This window comes from Adiantum capillus-veneris, chromosome 30, assembly GCF_014529385.1.
Source record: "Adiantum capillus-veneris isolate H3 chromosome 30, ASM1452938v2, whole genome shotgun sequence".
Taxonomy (NCBI): domain Eukaryota; kingdom Viridiplantae; phylum Streptophyta; class Polypodiopsida; order Polypodiales; family Pteridaceae; genus Adiantum; species Adiantum capillus-veneris.
The window spans coordinates 52,077,646-52,101,332 of record NC_140960.1 but is presented as its reverse complement, the minus strand read 5'-3'; positions in this window follow the sequence as shown (position 1 = coordinate 52,101,332).

Here is a 23,687-nt window from a genome sequence, read left to right as displayed (position 1 = left end):
CCTATTGGGGAAGTTATTCCATTTTTATGTGGATCATCAAGCTCTTCTGTTTCTGATTAACAAAGTTATTATTCAAGGCAGGCTGATAAGATGGATGATGTTCCTTATGGAATTTGAATTCAGAATTTTCCATAAGCCTGGCCGAAACCACTGTGGAGCTGACTTTCTTTCCAGAAGTACAAAGGGATATTCAGAATCACCTCTGAGAGATGAGCCAATGGATGCTGATTTATTTCAGTTAGAAGCAGAAGAATCAGTGGATCCTGAACGGTATGATATTTATCAATTCCTTTCCCAAGGTGCCTTTCCAGAGGATTGGAAACAGAATCAGAAGAAAGATCTGATCATAAAAAGCCTGAAATTTACCATCATCGGAGGAGTACTTTATCGACTAGGTGTGGATGGTATACTTCGACGATGTGTCCCTATGGAAGGAAGAATGCAAGTGATTTTAGAAGCGCATAATGGTGATTCTGGTGGACACTTTTCCAACGAAGTGACCTACAAGAAGATTCTACAAGCAGGTCTGTAGTGGCAAACACTAATTGCTGATGTCAGAAGTTTTTGTAAAACTTGTGACATATGCCAAGGAATGGGCCGACCAACAACTGCTGCAGACATGACTCCCTTAATGCCAATACAACCATTGGGAGTATTCATGAAATGGGGACTGGATTTTATGGGACCTTTTAAGAAGGTGACTCCCAGGAAGAACAAGTACATCGTGATGGCTACTTGTTATGTTACCAAGTGGGTTGAAGCTAAGGCTCTTCCTGACAACACAACCAAGTCAACTGCAAGGTTTCTGTTTGAGAATATTGTCTGCCGATATGGATGTCCAGTAGAAATTGTGACCGATCAAGGAACACATTTTATCAATGATACTATGGAAATCCTATTGGATATGCTTTCAGTCAAGCATCAGAAATCTACTCTTTACTATCCTAGATGCAATGGACAGGCTGAAAGTAGCAATAAGACAATAAAGACTATTCTCACTAAGGTGGTGCAAAAGAAACCAAACCAGTGGGATTTGAAGCTTCAGACTACTCTATGGGCTTATAGGACAGCTTATAAGGTAGCTACTGGAATGACACCATTCAGAATGGTGTATGGTACTGAAGCTGTGGTTCCTATGGAGTTTGTAATTCCCAGTTTGAGAATGGCTGTGAAGTATGGATTAGACTTCAACCATAATCTTAAGAAAAGGCTGGATGAACTGATGCGGTTAGATGAACTCATGCAAAGGGCTATATTGGAACAAGAAATTGTTCAGCAACGAAGGAAGCACTGGCATGATCGCCGAATTAAATTTTGAGAATTCCAGAAAGGAGACTTAGTGCTTCTATATCAGTCTAGATTGGGTCCAAAGAAGCCGAATTTGAAGATTGCCTGGGCAGGACCTTTTGAGGTCGATTGGGTCTTCTCTAATGACACAGTCAGATTGAAAGATTTATCTGGACTGATGATATCTGGGAATCAGTTCAGTACGAGTATGGACACACTTTCCAAATTTTAAGCGCCCAACGGTCAAATGGCACGCCACTGGTAATTATTACAAGGATGGGTCGTAGTCTTGTCCAATGCATGTCTGCCACGACAGCAACGACGTACACAAGTCTAGGAGCGGCGAGTGGTGGAGCTTTTATGGCGCAAACACGTATAATAGTCAGGAGAGTTAGCATTTTTCCCCATAAATCTCTTGCGCGACGCTTTCCTCCTGTCAACCATTCGCCATCGCCGAGCTCCGAGGTTTCTTCACTACAGCCATAAACTTCGACCTCTGACGAGACAACTGACTGTCAGACAGTCTTACCAGCGACACAAGGAAACGGCTTCGACACAAGTAAGTCATCTTCTCCTTCGCCTGTTTCATCGTCATCGACCTCACAGTGTATGGGTAGAAGGAAACGCTCAGAGAAGATGCAGGAAACTCTTGAGGAAACCCAGGCTATAGTTGTTGAGGCAAAGGCAAGCCTTCCTGTTCTTCCATACAGTAAAATCCAACGATATGCATTTACTGATCATGCAATCACTCTGCTACAACTCTGGGATCTGCGAGTTGTGTTGCAAGCTACAAGGATTGCTTTTGATGCAGATATCATCAAGCAAGTTCTTGATTCCTTTGATGTTGAAACTAGCAGTGCTATGGTAAATAGTAGGAAGGTGTCAGTGACACCAGAAGCCATTGCATTTGCATTTTGGATGCCTAATGAGCCCAAACCGTATGTGGCAACTGCGCAGCAAATAAGTATCGCTTTGAAGGAGGATGAAACGGCTAGAAAGAAGTGCAAGGCAAGTGCTCAAGGAGTTCCAGTAGTAGCAGGACTCGAAGCCTCCACTGCTTACAGGTTTGTAGCTGAAGCAGTCAGCCTTAAGAACAACCCAACGTATGTGTCAGAAAAATTGTTTGATATGCTGTTGGCCAAGATACTGGATCCACAAGTCCATATCAACCTTTTTCAAATACTCTCGCATAGTGTACTCCAACAAACTGCCAACCTGAAATCTCAAACTGTTTTCAAGGCATGGTATGTCTGGCAATTCCCGTATTGGGCTACTGCTGTAGATGTTAATGAGCAGGTAAAGCAGGCTTGGAGTGAGCAGCCCATTTCTGAACCAAAGAAAATTAAACTATCCTCAGACGACAAGGAAACAGACAGTCACACGATTTCCACTGACCTGAAAAGGAAAGCCACTGCAGAAGAAGCTGGCAGTTCAAAGAAGCCAAGAATTACACTGACAAAAAGCAATGAGTTTTTGAAGCAAATAGAAATCCAGGTTAAGGCAGTAAGCACTGAGAAAGCTGAGATGAGTAAAACTGAGCAGCAATCTGCTCAGAAGACTGTGCCTAATCAGCCAGTTGTCAAAAATACAGTTGCTACTGGATCTGGGAAAGATCATGTCAAGCTAGTCACTGTTGAGAAGATACCAAACCAGTCAGGGGACAAAGGCAAGAGTCAACTGGACAAAGGGAAAGGTCCAGCGTTCTCAACTTTGTCTGGTGGAGTTCCTGCCATTACTAGAAATCCTCTGCGATTGGTAAAACAGGATAAGTTGCAGCAAATGAAAACTCAGAAATTGAGAGGGCATCTTTTGCTCAACAAAGCTGATTATGCAACTTTACCCTACGTGGCTCAAGTGGCAATATATGAACCTGTTGATTCTGATCCAACCACGGTCAAAGACAGATGTTCAGTATTGATACAGTCTTCTTGGAATACCATTGTCAGTTGTATGGGACAATTGGTGGAGGCTGCTAGATCAAAAGACTAAGTCAAAAAGCTTAAAGATGACTTGGCAAAACCACAGCATCAGATTGAAACACTCCAGAAAGCCCAGGAAGTGCAGAACATACAACACAGGGTACTGGAAGCTCAATCAGAAAGGACTCAGGAGTTGTTGAACAAAAAGTTAGCTAAGGCTGATTCTGAAATTATGATCATCAAAAGTCAAAGGAATGAAGCACTGAGAGCTGTCAAGCGAGCTGAAACAATGCTCAGGATGAAGCGGGCGGAATTCAGGAAGCTGCTATTGCACCATACAGCTCTGAAGAGTTCGCTGACTGAAAGATACATCTACAATAGCTTGTCTGAAATTTTAAACCCTTCAGGCAATGCTGTTTTTAACTTAGAAAATTTAAAGTCCTTGATGGAAAGTATGCAGAGCAATTTGCAGGACAAGGTGGGTGAGTTCAATAATGCTCTGATGAACCAAGATATAATGGATTATATTGAGCAACAGACTTCCCTGGATGAGGATGAAGAAGATGAAGAAGAAGAAGTTGATCAAGAGGAGGATGATCAAGAAACTGGGCATACAAAGGATGATGATGATGCCCCACCACCATCTCCACCTCCAGGACATGGTACTGGTGGGACAGGGCCTAATGAAAGAAGCCAATCACAGCCAGACCAGCCAGACCAGAATGAGGGTCAGCAGGAAGGACAGGATAAAGAGCACCAGTCGGGTAATCAGCAGACTGAAGAGTAGCAGCCCAGTAACATTGGGAATCAGCCAACTGATCAGTCCCATCACAGCAGAGAGGCTAAAGGGAAAATGAAAGTTCAGGATGAGGGACTAGTGGCTGATCATCAGCATTCACTACATCTCATTAGTTTGAATAAGCAACTGAGACATCAACAAGCCTCCATCACCAGACAGTATCTAGAGGATGATGCTCTCTGGACTGACTTGGAAAGATTTCAAAGACTATATGTGGGAGCCAGGGAAATGGTAGAACATTGAAAATCAGCTGCTTTCCATGATAAAGAAGCTTGTAGACTACCTGCGCATCCCAGTACAGTCCAACTATTGGAACGAGTTCCAGAATGGATTACTCAATGCTGATGAGAAAGTGGAAAACCCGCACTGGCAAAGGCAGTCTACTGCAGATTGTCGGTCCTTAGCTCTAGAACTGGAACTTCTGCTGGGTAACAAACCAACTTACCGTTGCATGAAGGATGTTAGGTACAACTCAAGGAAGTTTTGGTACAAATGCGAGCTGCCAGAGGTGTTTTGGATCAGAGAGTCAAAGCCATTCTTGAGGACCAGACAGCCACTAGCCGAGGACCTCAAACGTGAATGTCAGTAGGAGCACAGGCAACTGCTCTCCGAACCCTGTTCCAGCTAGTGAGAATCACCAGAAAGATAATGCAGCAGGAGAACCAGGCTGTGCTCAATTTCCTAGAATTTGTGCTTGATTCTCCAGTTCTCTTGTATGTTGTTCCAGCAAGAGAAACTGAGCTGCCAAGATTCTTTCCAGCGCTGTATCCTCAACATCAGAACCAGTTGATCGACTCACATATTTTAAAATAACTGATGAGCTTCAGGATTGGTATGAGCGATCAACTGTGGAATGGAAGACTTGGCAAACATTGCTCAATGATGCTCTCCAAATCAATGGCATTCACGCAATGAAAGAGGAGTTTCATAGGATTCAGCTGTGTATGGGCCAGTGGAAGATTCAAGTCAGAGGATTGACTAGGATTACTAATCAGTTTCTACAACTCACGGTCGAATCTTCCAAATTGCCTGAAAAATACATTGCAGCAAAGCCGGGTCTGGCACCGCAGTACAGGGAGATGGCTGAGATTCTTTTCAAAGCTCACGTCAAAATAAATCAGCCTCTTCCAGAAGGATGGATCCATACTGCTTCGCATTGTCATAAGCTGGCCAAAACCAGATTGAGCAAGGGTAGGCGTACACTCTATGATCCTGACACCAAAACCTATCATTCTCTCACGCCTTATGAGGTAGAGATGACCACAGACCCCCACGGGATCAGCTTGAGCAGGAGTCCATTTACTGCCTGATTCAAAAGGAGAATGCTGGTGCTGGGACTTCTCAGGCACCATCCCGGTCAAAGAGCAAAGGAAAAAGGAAGACGGTCCAATGGAAGGATACTAGGTAGTTCCATCTCAGAATTCAGTGGCGACTTTTCTTCTCAACAGGCAGGGAGAGATGACAGCTCTACCTTGGCCTGATGACAGCTCCACCTTGGCCTGGTGAGAGCTCCACCTTGGCCTTTTCCACTGCCTCCGACAATCCTTGATCCTTCTTGAACTCCTACTCGTAATCTTTGAATGGCCATTCTCTATGTGGTCAAGCTAGCATCCCAACATCAGAACCAAACGATGGATTTTTCAGTCTCACATCAGAATCAGACAGGGGAATTTTTCAAAAAATTTCGAATCTTGCCAAAATTCAAGAAAGAAGGGAAGGATGTAGACGGCTGGATAATCACCATGTGGGAACGTGTTCTTAGAAGATGGGCAGCGAATTACTTAGTAATTACTATAGTAAACCCGAAGTGTATAAATAGGGCCCATTACATTATTATCGGGTTGGCAATTGTTATCACTTGTATTAGCGCTTTGGGCTATAATTGTACTTGACCATCAGTGGGAGTATTGTCGGCTGTACTTTCCCTCTGTAATCATATTCGCTGTAATCTTGATCTGTAATCTCAATCATGGCATATATTTTAGTGATACTTACTTCTCGTCCAGTCTTCTAAATCTGAATCTGAATCTGAACCTTATTCCAGTCTATAAGTCTGATTCTTATTTCAGTATCCACATTTCAGTCTAGTCTCTGATTTTTGTTCAGTCTACTGTCTGAAATCTTCCCACACTAGTAGCTGAAATCCTTCAACACTGGAATTAGCTGTCTCAAGAGATCAGCTCCAATTCCACTCACAAAAGTGATTCATCTAATTTCCTAACTCTGCTACTCTCAAAGTTCATAGGCCATTTCCATTACATTGGTATCAGAGAATTTGGTTTCTCTTTTCTTGCTTAAGAAGAGAGGTCCTTAAATAGCCTATTAATGGTTGTTTTTGTTAATTATATTAGGGTAAGTGGGACTGGGATCTATTATCGGTTTTGTTGAGCCCACTATGTGGGATATGGTGCACACCTTGGGAGATTTGGTCTTAATAATGGAGTCTTTCCTACGACTTTACCATTATTGAGCCATAAGAAGGAGCTATCCCTCGGCAACTTTGATATGTTAGACTCACTCCACTACTCTCTATAATTGACCAATTTGAGCCGTGGGTGTAGATACTTCAGTGCCTATTTTCAAAGGCTAAGAGGAGTAGCAACTAAGGTTTTGAATTTCCAAAGCATACACTAAGTAAACACATAAGTTTAATTAATTAACATGGTTGACAATAACCAAGAGAGTAGAATGAACATTGATAACTTTTATTTTGCACATGAAGTTGCTAATGATGATGCCCCCATGTTTGTTAATTATCTTGTTACTAGGTTGCAACAAGCTATGGGCAACCACGCTTTGCAAGCCGAAGTTACTCAACAACTTCGTGCTTATGGGATTTCCTTTCCTCTCTAAGAGAAGAGAGAGATTAGGAGGCGTCTTGGTGCGACCCCCAAAAGAAGACTCTCTCCTATATGAGAGGAGGAATCCAAAGATCAAGAAAGCAATGAATCCCTAAATTCCCCCAAAGATGTGGCTCCACGAAGAAGGTGGACTAAACGATCGCCAACTCCTCCCAAGAGGAAACGGTTAACCCATAGTCCTTCTCCTTGTCACTCCAAAAGGGAAGAGAGGAAACCAAGGAAGAAAAGGGAAAGAAAGAGGTCACCCTCTTCTCCTTCTTCTTCACCTTCCTCCTCTACCGATGGAAGCTATGGCTATTCTCCTAGAGAATACAAGAGGGGAGGACATCACAAATCTTATCTTGCATTGTGAAGGTCACAAAAGCTAAAGAAGTTCAAAGAGGGAGGAAAGAGTATCTCCCTTTGGTGCTACCGACAAAGTATTGGCTTTCATCCAACAATTTGATGCAGCCTTTGGAGACAAGGGCTTCACAGAGTCCTCCAAGCTACACCATGTAGCTATGCACTTCCAAAAATTGGCTCGTCAATGGTGGGCTAGCCTTCATGGCAATGGCGAAGCTCCAAATACATGCAAAACTCTATGAGTTTCCATCATGAAGCAATTCCTTGCAAGTGATGCAAAGGACAAAGTGATTACCAAATGGTGAAGTTTAAAGATTCTCTCTCATGAGTCTATCCGCAAATATATGAACAAGTTTTAGGATTTACATCTCAAGACTACTATCTTTCAAAAGATAGACTTTGCCGTGAAAAATAAACAATTATGTGCGGGATTATCCAAAGAGATGGCCGAGTATGTCAACTCTCAACGGCCTAGTTCTATCACCAAAGTAATTTCACCACACCGTGGTTGCTTCGCGCATCAATTTCCAACAAGGGGCTAGATGGAATGTCAAGCCCTTGGAAAATAAAGACAAAAGTGATGCCAAGGGGAAATCCAATGCCCAGAATTCTTACCAAGGCCATTCCAAGGAGAAGGGAGTTTACAAAGGTAAATATAAACTCTCTCCTAAAGATCTAGAAGCTTTCCGTAAGGACCACAAATGTTTTAAGTGTGGGGAGCAAGGCCATGGTTATTGTCCTTGCCCCAAGAAAATTGCCCGCAATGAGACTCCTAGAGCCTCCATGTTTGAAGCTCCAAAAGAGGATGCTCACTGCCAAGAATTTATCCTTTCCTATGCTTGGGGAAAGATGCAAGAGCATGATGCCTTTATTTTGTTTGACCCTGGTTCAACTCACAACTTCATATCCACGTAGTTGACCACCAAGCTAGGTATACAAGCCCATGAGATGGGAGATGCATTGAAAGCCAAAGAAGCTATCAAGGGACAAGACGTCTCATTTACTTCCTTAATTTGAAAATTGAGGCTTCATGTCCAAATCTATGTGGACAAAAATGATTTCTTCATCTCCCCTCTCAAACATGAGAATATTACCGTTGGGGCACCATGGTTTAACCGCATGGCTTCCAACATGAATTTCCTTGAAAGGAGAATCTACTTCAGCTACAGGGAAAAGAGAATGTACATAGATGCTAATGAGTCGGGGAACACCATATCCTTGCAATAAGGGGAATCAAGAGAAATTATAGTTGTCTAATTCCATACATGGATCCCAAGATGTTTTCATAGATGACATCCCTAGTGAGCTACCTCTAAAATGAGGGATGATGACCATGCAATTGAGCTCCTACCAGGAAGCTTAGTGCCTAACAAGCCTCCTTATCGAGTTTCACAGGCTCAACAAGAGGAGCTCATGAGTCAAGTGCATGAATTGTTGGAAAAAGGGATGGTGAGGTCTAGCTCCTCTCCATTTTGTTCACCATTTCTTTTAGTGAAAAAGAAAGACGACATATATCACATGTGTGTCAACTATAGAGAACTAAATAAGATCACTATCAAAAATAGATTTCCCGTGCCGCGGGTAGAATATCTATTTGAAATATTACATGTTTTGGCCTGACAAATGCTCCTGACGCATTCAAACTCGATGGAAAAAAAATATTCAGGCCATTCAAATTCTCTTGAGGAGTACAAGCGACACCTCCAAGTAATCTTGCAAGTTGTGAGAGAGAATAAGCTTTTCATTAATCAAAAGAAAAGTGAATTTTTCCTACAAGAAATTCAATATTTAGGTCACATTATCTCTAAAGATAGCACCCCTATGGATCCCACAAAGTTAGATATAATAAAAGGATGGCCTAATCCAAGGAATCTACAGGAGGTACGAAGCTTCATAGGTATGTGTGCATACTATAGATGCTTCATATTAAAAAAAATCTCGCTAATAGCAGGTCTATTACATGAGTTAACAAAAAAGAACGTTAAGTATTCATGGACTGCAAAAGTGCAAGAAGCTTTTGAGAAGCTTAAGGAGAAGCTTATCTCTCAACGTGTGCTTATACTATTAGATCTCTCAACGACATTTGAGGTCCAATATGATTCTTGTGGTTATTGCCTTTGAGCTATTTTGCTTCAAGAAGGGCATGCCATAGCATATGAGATTCAAAGACTCGACCTCAATAAGTGAGTATTGGGAAAAGACAAAAAAGAAGCTACTAGCTATTCTATATGCCCTAAACACGTGGAAACACTATCTCTTGGGGACTCCATTCAACCTACGAATGGAACACAAAGCCTCAATAACTTCATGATGCAAACCAAGCTCTCCAGCAAACACATGAGGTGGGAAAATTTCCTTTTGCAATTGAAATTCCATATTGCTCACACTATTGGCAAGCACAATCAAGAGGTCGATGCACTTTCACAATGACCAAGGGTAAATGTGGTGTCTATAGAAACTCACAATGATCTATCTTTTATGATAGATGAGTATGCTACTGACTGAGACTTTAAGTATGTAATTACAACCTTTGCATTAGGGAAGAAAAAAGAACCATTCACCTTGGAGGATGGTTATCTTCCATGTGTTACTCACCCATACAATAAAAAAGTCATGTATGAATCCCATACTTCTCCATAGTCTACACTTTGAGGAGTAGAAATGTATTTCTGTTGATCTACCACGAAAAATAAACATACAAGAGTATGTTTCAAAATGCGTGGTATACCAAAAGTTGAAATTTGATCGAGGGAAGCAACTTGGCTTGTTTCAATCGACAAGCTTAACAAGAAAACACACTCTTTGCCTGTCAAAAGGACTATTAAGGACCATCAAATGTCAACCCTATTCCGATCTCAAATTTTCAAGTATCATGGCTTACCAAGATCCATAGTGTCGGACAAAGATCCTAGAATGACCAATAATTTCTAGAAAGGTCTCTTTGAGAATCTAGGAATTAGATTAAATTTCCTTTTTGGCCTATCATCCACAAACGGATGACCAAAGTGAAATAATTAATCTAACGATTCTAGATCTACTAAAAGCCTATGTCCTAGGGTACATCAACATTCTCAATTAGAGAAGTACCTACCTCTTATAGAGTATGTGTACAATGACATTGTACATACTTCTATGGGGAAAGCACCTTTCAAAGTTCAAGAGGAAAGATCCAAAAGTCCCTTACTACTTAAAGCACATGGGAAGATCTTCGCTACTAATGAATATAACAGAGACTCATAAGAATCTTTACCAAAGATTAAAGAGGTTATATCCATCTCAAAGCAAAGGCAAAAAGGGCTGCTGCTAATAATCACAGAAGAGCCTTAGCCTTTAAGTAAAATGATTGGGTCTTGGTAAAATTTCTCAAGGCTCATCTAAGGCATACTACGGGCAAGAATCCTTTGGGCCACCGAGAGTATTATGCTAAACTAGCAAAAAGATACTATGGTTCTTTTTAAATTCTTAAGCCAATCAATGAGATGGCTTATCAATTAAAGTTGCCCAACCATTGGCTCATTCTGCACAATTTTTTCCATGAGAGCCTACGTAAGCCTTACAAAGGAGAGCCACCAAAAGAAGGAATAGTTGCAGACCCTCCAAAAATCGAAGATCAATAAGAAGTACTTTAACCTGAGTCCATCCTATGACATGAAGACAAGGTATTAAGAAACGGTAAGATTATTTGATGATATCTTATTAAGTTTAAGTATTATTCTTTTAAAGATTCTAGATGGATGCAAAGAACCTAGCTTAAGGATAATATGAACCTAGTCAATGCTTACAATGTTGTACTAGAGTAAGCATATGAAAATGCATTTTTAATGAACAATGTTTTTGTCTTATAAGACTAGTTCTCTTTTTATGTGCACAAATTTAAGAAGTATGCATGCTTAGAATCATGTTTGTGGTGATGATGTCTCCCAAACACCAAGTAGAACTTGTCACTCTACTTTGGAAGTATGATATGGACTAAAGAGCAGACATGCTTGCGGTAGCTATGTCTCCCAAGCACCAAATGGATTTGCCATCCATGTTGGAACGATGTCGTAGGGTAAAAATGGATCCTCTACCTACTAAGACCAATTGACTACTGGCTATGGATTTATCTCTTTTACCTCATAGTCGAGGACAATTATGATTTCAAGAGAGAGGTAATGTCATAAAATATAATATCTAACTATACCAAATGATTTCCTCATATTAAACTGATCATTTAATGTGGGAGAATAAACGGGAACAAGAGCTAGAATAGAGACATGTACTTCTAGACCTATCTCAACACGGGACCAAAAGGAGAGATGCAACAGGGGTCCAAAAGGAAATGATCTATTAAAAAGCAATGTGTAATAAGTGCTTCTAGACTTACCTCAAGAGGGGACCAAGAGGAGAGATGGTGACATCTCAATAGGGGTCCAAAAGGAGGTAGTCTATCAAAGAGCAATGTGCATCTAATGGAGCTTAAAAGACCTTAGAGTTAGCTTCATTAAAGACCTCCAATGGTTAGTGTTACAAGTCCTTCAACCTTAGGTAAGCTAGGGCTGAGCTTGAGGCGGGAACCCGACCTAATCTTGAGGTGCTTGTCGTGCTTGATGATTAAGGTGCTTGAGGTGCTTGTCATGCTTGATGACTAAGGTGCGTGCTTGATGACTAAGGTTCTTGAGGTGCTTTTCATGCCTGATGACTAAGGTACTTGAGGTGCATGTCATACTTAATGAGCAAGGTGCTTGAGAAGCTTCCCATGCATGGGGGGTAAGGTGCTCGAGTTGAAAAAGAGAACCTACAAACTTAATGAGGAAGATGCTTGAGAAGCTTCCTATGCATGGGGAGTAAGGTGCTTGAGTCAAAAAGAGACCCTAGAAACTTAATGAGGAAGGTTCTTGAGAAGCTTCCCATGCATGAAAGTTTCAAAGTTAGGGGAATCTTTGACTTAACCTCTCACTCACCCAAAGGACACCCCTTTTCTCAAAGGTCACATGGGACACATGTCGGACTCTCCCTATGCTTAGCCACATGGTGTGTTTGAATGCTATTGGTTGGGCTAAAGAGGGGTCCAATGAGCTTCTAGTTCCATCCAGAAAATATTTAGATATTTTCAAGCTCTCTCTCTCTCTCTCTCTCTCTCTCTCTCTCTCTCTCTCTCTCTCTCTCTCTCTCTCTCTCTCTCTAAGGGGTAAGGAGGACACTTGTCTAAATACTACCCATGTACTTGAATGCATGCTGCATGTGATTGGCTAGGGGGGAGAGGGGTCCAATGAGCTTGAAACATGTGTAAAAGCTACAACTCTGCTTAAGAAAGCAAGGGGGGTGTTGGGGGAATATACACCACACACACACACACACATACACTCATTTTGTGGATTCATTGCCAGGAGGCCAACCTTCACAGGTGTGAGCAGGATCTGGAGACTTTTTGTTGTGCATCAGGAGCACTAATCAACTGGAGAAAGACAATGGCTTTCACAGTTGGTAGTGCTCCTATGCCTGATTAAATGCCAGGTGAGGGTTTCAGGTGGAGTCCCCCAGGGACTGTAGTTAGGAACTTGGGCTGTCAGGTTAGTTTGGACTTGTCTCCCAAGAAGCAGATTGCTCCCTTCCTCCTGTCTATCAGGAGGAAGTTGCTACATTGGCGTTCTGTACGACTTTCTCTGGCAATCAGAGTTGTAGTGGCCAACCAGGTGTTGTTGGATACTACGTGGTACATCACTTCTTATTGGATATTTTTTATTTCTTGTATCAGTCAGGTAGAGAGGCTGATCAGGAACTTCTTTTGGTCAAGGCATGACACTCAGATAGCCTGGGACAAAGTGACATGGCAGGTCAACATTCTTCCTTGTTCTCAAGGACGATTGGGGATCATAGACCTAGCACAGCAGAGAAAATCCCTTCTTGGGAAGTTTATCATCAGAGGAATTCTTCCAGGAGAGGAGCCCTATAAGGAGTTCTTGCTTCAACGGCTTAGTACTAGGGTGCCTCAGGCTGAAGGACCCTGGCGACCCTCGACTAGGTGGATTTTCACAGAGATGCGTAGAGTGGGCTTGAGCAAGAGACTGGAGGGCCGCTTTGTTGTGAGTCTGCTCCAATCTTGGGAGCAACTGCGGAGAGGCCTGGAGCAACGTCAGCCTACTTACACAGAGGAGCGCCTGAGACAGCCCCTTGTTTGGAACCCCATGGTTATCACTCAGAGAGGCCGCTTGGCTTGTAGTCGGCCTCATGTTTCCTGGGGTCCCATGGCAGAGCATCCAGCACGCACTTTAGTTGACTGGCTACAGTTTTTAGGCTTGTCAAAGGAGCTTCAAGGCATTCATCTCTACAGGGCATGAGAGGGGTGTAGAGCATGTGTTAGGACACCTCAGAGGTAGTACCAGCTGAGTGGCTCACACCTCTTGATTCAGAAGCACCCAGATGGATGGGGGCCTTCACGCGATTAGAGGTTCTCATCTCAATTCTGGCTTGCTCAGAGACTATACCCTCCCCATTTTTTGAGTTATAGGGTGAGGGACGCTTACACCGAGTTTCAATAGAGGCCCCACACGTGGAAGCAAGCTATTTTCAAAGGATTAGTCTGGTGGGCATCTGTGGAGGTCTTGTGTCATAGATCCCGATCTAGCAGCTCTTGAGATTGGCCACTAGAGACTCTGAGCTTGGGAGAGCTGTCCACTGGCACGAGTACAGTGGGACCTTGGAGAGTGGCTTTGGAGGGACCCTTTCTCCTCAATAGACTATCTAGGTGTCCCTTTCTTTTAGTACACTATTAGAAGAAGGACGTCACATACACGCAGCACAAAGAGAGGCTCGTCCTGCTGCAGCACCTCATTGGCAGGAGGGGGTCTCACAGCTGAGTTCTTGGTAGCTTTTTGGGAGAGGTTGTGGGACTCTAGACAGCCGACGCAAGTCACTTTGTTTCAGTGGCTGGTTGCACATCAAGCTACATCAATTGGGATTTGGCTTGTATATAGTGGTCTCTCGGTCGCATGTGCAGCTTGTGACCATCTTGTGGAGAGTTAGTGTCACTTTCTCTGAGACTGTCCTTTGGCACAGCAGGTGTGGCGCTTCATGTTCTTCGGTTGATTCCATCTCTTTCTACAGCTCGGCAGTACACTTGGGGGGCACCTGCTTGGTCAACTCTCACGGGCCAAGCACTTCAATTTGAGCTATCCTCCACCAACAGAATGATAGTGATGCAGGGGGTTCGTCCTACACTCCATCCAGCTATACAGAGCTTACTCCACGGGAGTGGATCAGTGAGAGAGAGGAGTGTTGGGAGCTCATCACGACCTAAAACTCAGGTTCATCTCATGGGCCCGCTGCTTCCGCATCTTCGAGGCTCGCCCTGTAGCACCAGCAAAGACTGTTCGGGATCTTTGGCTAGAGCTGATCCATACTCTCAGAGGACGGTTCAAGAGACTCCAGGGCAGCTCCGATTGCATGCGGGAGCGTAGAGAGGCTTTCCTTTGACTTTGGTGTCCTGGGTCTTTTTTCACCATGGTCCATGGTGTGCTCAGATGGCACTACCGTCCACCTGTGTGGCTTTTCCCTCCTCCCATCTCTTGATTTAGCCTCATTGTACATATGTTATTTTTCATTGGGAGAGTCTCCCCGTCATGATTGTTGTAGCCCTCTCTTGTAGAGGTGGTTGTAGCCTTATGGGCAGTTTCATTAACTAATAGAAGGATCTTTTTCTAGGGAAAAAAAATTTGTGTCAACAGCCAAAAGGTGTTTCAATAGTTGGCTCGCCTAGCATGCAAATGATTTCTATGATCGAGGACTCCCAATCTCGGGAAGTTCACTAAAGAAGACCATATTAGGTATTTTGGTAAAAATCTCACATTATGGGAATCTCCAAATCGACCGAATTCATGTAATTTGGGAATTTTCCACTTAAAGTGGGAAAAATTGAGGTGTGTGGCTAGTAAATAAAGTGAAAATCTCATAGGATTGTGGTGTTGATAAACACCAAAAGTTAAGAGGATGTACAACACATGGATTTGAATAATAACTATAAATTACATAAAACAAAGGAAGATACAAAAAAGATTTTGTTTACAAATTGACTAGTATAGTCACAATAGAAGCTCCACATAATTCTACTCCACATTTGATACCATATCTGAACTTTGATCCAAGTGTGGCTGATGTGCACGAGTGAGGCCTTCTTTGGCTTTTAGAGCATGTCTTTCTGGAATCTTTATTCTAGAAAATGGTCCTTCTTTGTTGGGTCTCCAGGACCAAACAATTGCATCTATAGTTTCCCACACTTGTGGGTCCTTATAGTTGACAGCCCAATAACCCTTCCAACAATTACTGTAAGCTTGAGTATCTGTCATCCCACTTTTTCTCGCGCAAGGTGCCCAATATTGAATCAAGAGTTTTCTGTAGTTTGGTGATGTAGGCTCATTATCAATGTCAGATTAAGCCATTGCAAGCCACACTGGATAGATTTCTGTGTCACTCGGAACAAGCATAAGAAAGTCACCTTGGTGCACATCAGACATAGGGTCAAACTCTTCCCTTGGCCTATCTCGTTGAGGCCCACAAAAATGATCGTTCAACTCTTCAAGGCCTAGGAATCTTTCTGCTCCTTGTTGCAAATTCATTGTAGTGCTTTGTAGGTGAGAATATTCTTGAGTTTTTGGCCAAAACATTTCATACAAGACTCCCTCTGATATGATTGCTTTTCCAATCTCTTCAATTACCTTACTCCAATAATCTATCACGGGTCTATAATATCGCGGAATACTTGAACCATTCCCTAAATTTTTCCAAAATTTTATATAGTTCTTTAGCCCCAAAATGACTTCTTCGTGGGCCTTGACATACTCCGCCATTTCTACTAGAGGTGGATCTCCATGTGGTAACATTGGCTTGCCTTCTGTGTCTGTTTTCCAAAGGCGAATACTTCCATTCCAACTTGATACACCTACATGTGCCTTATATTGCATCATTGGTGTCTCATCCTGCATAAAGAACCTGAATTGAAGCGGTTTGGAATGTCCAACAAGTATGTCTTGTCCATCACAAAGATAGCCATCACAATATTGCTTGAAATCGGGGATCTTTGTGAGAAAAAATGGAGCTGGAGATGAAGATGAGATGTTTCGTAATGTATCCATCAAATGTGGCAAAGTATAGGTTTGTGTAACTCTCAATTTCTCTGAAAACCTACTAAACATGGCGTCTATGTCCTCATGTGTATGCCCAACCATTAAAAATCCCAGCTGGATGGTTTTGAAAACACCCCTTGCAACAAGCATTGACAAATAGGCAAATAAGTATCGATTTTTGTTTTCCCCTGCACAATTATCCAATTGTAGCAACAAGTTCTCTGGCAATCTACGAAATGTTGACCCCAATTCCTCTTCTGCAATTTCTGACGACTGCACAATGGGCTCTTTTCCATCACTCAAGTTATGGTAGTCCAAAGCATCCCTTGAGTTCAAAGCATGTAGTAGTGAAATATTGCTCCTTGGAAGTCCATTTGTTACTAGATCACCAAGAGGATGCTTATCTATCCTCTCGAGGTTATGTAAACAATTAGCAATTGAGCCAATTGTAAGATTTGGATCAGCTGGCCACAAACCATTCAAGACAAAGTGTCCGTAATGACCTTGTCCATGTCCATGAGTGATCATGCCAATCAATGCCACCTGCAGATTATATCCTGAATCCACACCCTTGGGAACAATGCGTAATCTAGGAATGGCAGTCTTCTTTTGATCCATCTTATCATGGATTATGCATACATATTTTTGTGGTTGAGTTTCTGAATACGTGCGCCATGCATAATATAGTCTTCTGCAACTCTTTTGTTGTGCCATGTGAACTTCTCTCTCCCTCAAGAGAAGAGCTCTCTCTTCAAGAGAAGGTTTAGCTTCTAACCTTGCCTTGATTGAGCTACAAATATTGCACTTAGAGAACTCACTCGTCTTTGTTAAAGTGACATGTGGGTACTCTTTGTTCCAAATTCTACCAAAAGAAGATTGGGATAGCTTCTTCTCATAGCCCATTTGGTCAAGTGTCGTGTTGATTTCACATAAAATATCCACTTGTTTGTATGTTGATGGAATCACCAATTGAGTCTCTCTTGAGCCATCTAGCAGTGTTCTACTTCTATGTGGCATCTTCTCAGAGTTGTTTTCCACAAACTCATTTAGTAGTGCTCTTGCTAAACTAGTATGTTGAAGTCCCCTTCTCAATGTACATGTGTTCCCATGTACATATTGGCGCATACCATTTTCAAAGTTCTCCTTGTATCGATAAAATGATGTCTATGGTATTCAATGTAGCTCATACCATGCTCTACAACAAACAATAGAGCCATTTAGCCTGAATTGGTATCGTGACTTCTCATCTTTCTGATAACATATAGAAAGAACATCATAAACATAATTAGTGCGTGATTTTTGAGACTCTCCCCAAAATTGTTGTCATAACCTTGTCACCATATCACGATCTGCAAATTGGCAGCATTTTTGTGCACAACAATCAATGCATGATACCCTTTGAATTGATTTGTTTGAAAGGTAAAAAGTCGAAGCTGGTACTGCTTTTGATTTTTGAGTCCTGTTCATGAAAGTGTATCGTCTCTTCCTTGACAACTGGACAACATTACTCCCATCAAGTTTTTTTCCAACATTGCCATCGTTGGATACATCCTCATATGTAGCATGCATGCCATCAACAGGAACAAAGCGTTGTAATGGGCTCCCATTCAACATTGTTGTCTGCTTGATGGGCCACTTTAGCAAAGTGATGCTACCCACTTCAACCACATCATCAATGCTTGCATTTTCTCTTTCAATACCCACACCCACACAATCAGGACCAAGTTCCTGAAAGTTGACATAATCATGTGGAAATACATATAAGATGGTCCCTTCATTCATGGTTTGCATCATTGTGTCATCTTTTAAAAGGACCCTCTGATTTCTCCAAGACTCTCGAATCATTGCTTCAAATTCTGGGCTTGTCATAGGTATTGCATCTGTAGCTAGAGGATCAGAATGATCATGTTCTTCATCACCATTGTAGCTTTCGTGTGGATCAATTAAGTTTCCATTTAATACAAAATATTGCAAAAGAAGCTTTGACCATCGAACAGCACTCCATAATGAGCCTTGGAGAGATGAAGTATCCATTGTAGGAAAAGGTAGGACCACATCCTTCAAGCATTCCTCCACTAGTATGGAGACATTTCCCAGCCCTATCTTTGTACCACCACAAGTGGAATCTGGATCTGTTCTACACACACAACCAATACCAACGATTTCATTGTCAAGTATCATATGTACTTTCTCCCCAGATTCGAAGTCCATCCTATAAGTAAAAAGATTACATTGTTAAATCCATAGTTATAGAAAAATACTCTTCAAACAAAAAATCATGCTACAACATGAAAAAGGTTTGCATAGGTTGGACAAGTGGTGAACCTTGAGACCAAATCCTCCTTGCTATATTAATGGAAGCAAGGTTGGACAAGTGGTGGACCTTGAAACCAAAGCCTCTTTTCTATATGAGAGCATAGGTTGGACAAGTGGTGGACCTAGTTGTAATACCCACTGCCACCTATCAACTACTATATGACTATGCTTTCCAATGTCCAAGTATCCCTTGAGTCTTTCAAGGTTGAACACGTGGTGGACCTTGAAACAAAAATCCCCTTTCTATATCAGAGCATAGCTTGGACAAGTGGTGGACCTAGTTATAATGCCCAATATCCAAGGTGAAATACCTTAGGACTTTGCTACCTTGCTTGCCAATGTTTACATAGCCCCTCATTTCTTTAATGGAAGTAAGGTTGGACAAGTGGTGGACCTTGAAACCAAAGCCTCTTTGCTATATTAGAGCATAGGTTGGACCTAGTTTTAATACCCACTGCCACCTATCAACTACTATAGGACTATGCTTTCCAATGTCCAAGTATCCCTTGAGTCTTTCAAGGTTGAACACGTGGTGGACCTTGAAATGAAAATCCCCTTTCTATATTAGAAAGGTTGAACACATGGTGGACCTTGAAACGAAAATCCCCTTTCTTTATCAGAGCATAGCTTGGACAAGTGGTGGACCTAGTTATAATGCCCAATATCCAAGGTGAAACACCTTAGGACCTTGCTACCTTGCTTGCCAATGTTTACGTAGCCCCTCATTTCTTTAATGGAAGCAAGGTTGGACAAGTGGTGGACCTTGAAAGCAAAGCCTCTTTGCTATATGAGAGCATAGGTTGGACCTAGTTGTAATACCCACTGCCACCTATCAACTACTATAGGACTATGCTTTCCAATGTCCAAGTATCCCTTGAGTCTTGCAAGGTTGAACAAGTGGTGGACCTTAAAACCAAAATCCCCTTTCTATATCAGAGCATAGCTTGGACAAGTGGTGGACCTAGTTATAATGCCCCTCCTTTCTTTAATGGAAGAAAGGTTGGAAAAGTGGTGAATCTTGAAACCCAAACCCTTTGGCTATATATAGAGGATATCTTGGACAAGTGGTGGGCTTAGTTGTAGTATCCAATGTCCAAGGTCCAAGGTGAACTATGTAAAGACCTTACTTACAAAAACAAAGTTGCACAAGTGGTTCTCCTTGAAACCAAAACCTCCTTAGTGTATTAGAACATAGCTTGGAGAAGTGGTGGACTTAGTTGTAATGGTGAATGTCCAAAGCAAACTATTATAGGACCTTGCTTCCCAAATCAAGTTTGGACAAGTGGTGGATCTTGAAACCAAAACCCCCTTACTCTATTAGAGCATAGCTTAGATAAGTGGTGGACCTAGCTGCCATGGAAAATGTTCGATCTGAACTGCTGCAGGACCTTGCTATTAAATGTCTAAGTAGATCTAGCTTCTTTAATGGAATCAAGGTTGGGAAAGTGGTGCATCTTGAAACCAAAAGCCCTTTATTGTATTAGAGCATAGCTTGGACAAGTGAGGGACGTAGTTTTAATGTGTGATGTCCAAAGAAAAGTATTACAAGACCTTGATTTCCAATATTTAAATTGGTCAAGTGGTTAAAACTAAGTATAAAACTTTGACCATTTTCTTCTCGAATTGCCAAAAAGCTAGTTTTAGACACCCCTAAATGAAAATGGTTTAGGGTGGCCTTAAACAATGTTTTTTCAAAGACTTAAACAAAAGGGTTGCCGAAGAGTAATGATGTCATAAAATCTAATATCTAACTAACCCAAATGATTTTCTCATATTAAATTGATCACTTAATATGGGAGAATAAACGGGAACAAGTGTTAAGATATAGGTGTGTGCTTATAGATCTATCTCAACACGGGGCCAATGGTAAAGGGGCCCAAAAGGGAGATGGTCTATCAAAGAGCAAGGCTAACCAATGGAGCATAAGACCTTAGGGTTAGCTTCATTGAAGACCTCCAATAAATGTATGTAAAAAGTCCTTTGACCTTAAGTAAGCTAGGGCTGAGCTTGAGGTGGGAACCCGGCCCAAGCTCGAGGTGCTTGTCCTGCTTGAGGTGCTTTTCGTGCTTGAGGTGTTTGTCATGCTTGAGGTTCTTGATTAAGATGCTTGAGGTGCTTGACTGGCTCCATGCTTGAGGTGCTTGACTTGCTGCATGATTAAGGTACTTGAGGTGCCTTGAGAAGCTTGCCTGAGATGCTTGTGGGAACACCCCCTAGTTCAAGTGCTTTGTCATGCTTGATGAGTAAGGTGCTTGATCACCTAAAGTCAAAATCATTCCTACAAGAGGGGGGGCGAGCCCTTTTCCTAGGAGCTAGAGAGAGAACACCCACTCACACACAAGGGAAGCCCCAACTTGAAGAGGCAGCAAGGACACATGTCAGGCCCCTACCCATGTTACCTTCATGTGTTGCTTGAAGCCTATTGGCTAAGCTTCAAAGGGGTCCAATGATAAATTACTTGAATTATCTAATTGATTTTTAATTTATCAAGTCCTCTCTCTCAAAGGGGAAAGGGGGACACTTGTCCCAAGGCTACCCATGTTGCTTGTAATGGCTCCTGCTTGTGATTGGCTAGGCCTGGAGGGGTCCAATGAGCTTCAAGCATGAGATACAAGGGGGGGTCGACCCAAGCTAGCTAGGGCCTTGCTTGAGGGGTATACTCACCCACACACACTCACAATCACTCTCATTGTGTGCTATGCAAAGTGCAAGAGCTCCCTCTCCAAGCAAGTAGAGGTTGAGAGCCTACACCAACACTCTTGGCTATGGAGTGCAAATCCAACCAAGAGCCATGCTTCAATGCTTAAGCTTGCCATCTCCTTCTTCTTCATTACTATGCTATTATGTATGCTAGCAACAAGAGTATGATAAGTGAGGAACTAATTCTTTCTCCTACGAAATGTTTCTTCTTCCTCTTCCCTACCCTCATTCCCTGCTAGCTCTCTCCACCTTCGAAGGTGTTTGAGGTCTTGGGACTGAGGCTTGGGATAGTTAAAGCTTTCTTCAAGTTTATGTTATGTTTGTGGTGCATGAAGCCTTCCATCTTCATGGCATCACCTAGGTCACAAGGAACACAAAGACTGTATTGTAACAAGTCTCTCTTTATGGGAGAAATCATAATACAAATGCCTATTGGAGGGGGGACCGGCTCCACATAAATCCGGTCCTCAATTGTTGTCATGTTCTCTAAACTCTCTCTCTTGCAAAAGTATTGTCTATGCCAAGTTAACTAATTGCTATGATTATGTTGCTATCTTCAATTATGTCTACCCGCTATGCTCACAAAATCATTTCTTGAAAGTACTCTCATTAAATTCCTCTATTCTCAAATTGAATAGGCAAATTCCATTACAAATGACAATTTATTGTGGCTTGAAGTGCCTAAGTATGTGAAAACAAGCATAGGTACAGGGACAGGTGATTCACACAGTTACAGGTAGCTGGAGTACAGTGATATACTAGCAGTGATGTCACTTGCAGTTGTTGTGGAATGCATCACTTGGCGCCTATGTGAGCGCATTGTTTGCTGGATTGTACGTTACTTGTGGAAACTGCCATTGTACGCATTTGTGGAGCCATACTTGGTTGTATTTGGCAGTCCTAGCCATTTTTGAGACTTGGTCTGGAAGATAGTCATTTCTGAGACTTGACTATACGCGATTTGCATTAGCCTTTGTGTGAGGGTCGATAGCGTGAGGTTTTTATTGAGCTAGGGGATTCTCAAATGTAGAGATCCTTTCGGTGATACAGGTAGCTGGAGCACCCTTTTTGTGACCTCGCCATAGGTTATGTACTAGAGAGTCCTATTTGATGCTCGGGTTCTATTGTTGGCAGTTTATGCATACTGATACATTCTATATTTTGGGTTCTCATTGCTCTATTTCTGGGGAAACTCTGTCGAAATTTTCCCAAGTTATGATGGCTGGTTTTTTGGTATTTTGAGCCATTTATGCTGTTATGCTGCTGAAATTTGGGCAAAATCAGAGGTTGAGTCAGGTGTGCCTTCTTGGGATCTTCATGGTTGGCTTTAATGGATGATCAAAATGGCCCTCAGTTCACTCCTTTTCATTTAACTCAAAGAATTCAGATTAATGTTCATGTGTCCAGGAAGATCTTTTTCCAGCAGCGCATAGTCTTTATGTTTGGGCCAAGAAGATTGAGAGAGATCTTGGAATGTCCTTTGCCTGTTGTAATTCTGATGATCAACTATGAAAACTCATTTGATGTACATGTGTTTGTCCTTATCTAAAGTTGAGCTCCATTGAAGTTTCTGGGAATTGAGTCAGTCAAAAGTTTTGGGTTCTTGCACGTGTGTTCAAAGGGATTCTCAAAGCATTAAACTTGGGTAGCCATGGCTTTCTCTTATCCGGAATTTCATGGAAGAAGTGGTAAAGATGCGGAAGACTTTCTGGAGCAAGTCGAGGTGGCATGCATAAGCAACAATATGTGTGATGAGGAGAAGATTTTGAGGCTATTTGGATTGCTTTTGAAAAATGAGGCCCGTGTTTGGTTCATGGATTTGGAAGCTAAAGAAGCAGTGGCTTCTTCTTATGGTTTGAGTCTTCACAAGTTTATAGAAGCTTTTTAAGAGCATTTCCAGGTTTTTGAAGATGCAAATGTAGTATGGAATGAGCTCAATGCTCTTAAGCAAGGTTCTTGTCAAGGTGTTGATTCCTATGTACACCGTTTTACAGATTTATGGACTCGTTGGTGTGTTGCTCTTAAGGATGAGACCCCCCCTTGTTCATTGAAGAAAAGTTTTTTTGTTGATGGTTTGTCACCTTGGTTGCGGTTCGAGGTTGAGTTGAAGAGGCCCGAGTCTTTTGAAGATGCAGTATGCATTGCAAAGCACAAGGAATGGAAGTTTAAGCGTCTTGAGGAACATGGTATCAGTACAGGTATGCATGTGCAATATGGATTTGACATGGAAGATGAAGTTAAGCCTAAGCAGGTGAAAAGTAGCCTATCCTATGATGTTTCTCGTTTCTTCCCAAGGTCTATTGTGAAGCGTAAAGAGGTCTTGCAAGTTGACAGGTTTATGGAAGAGCCTAAAGAGGTGAGT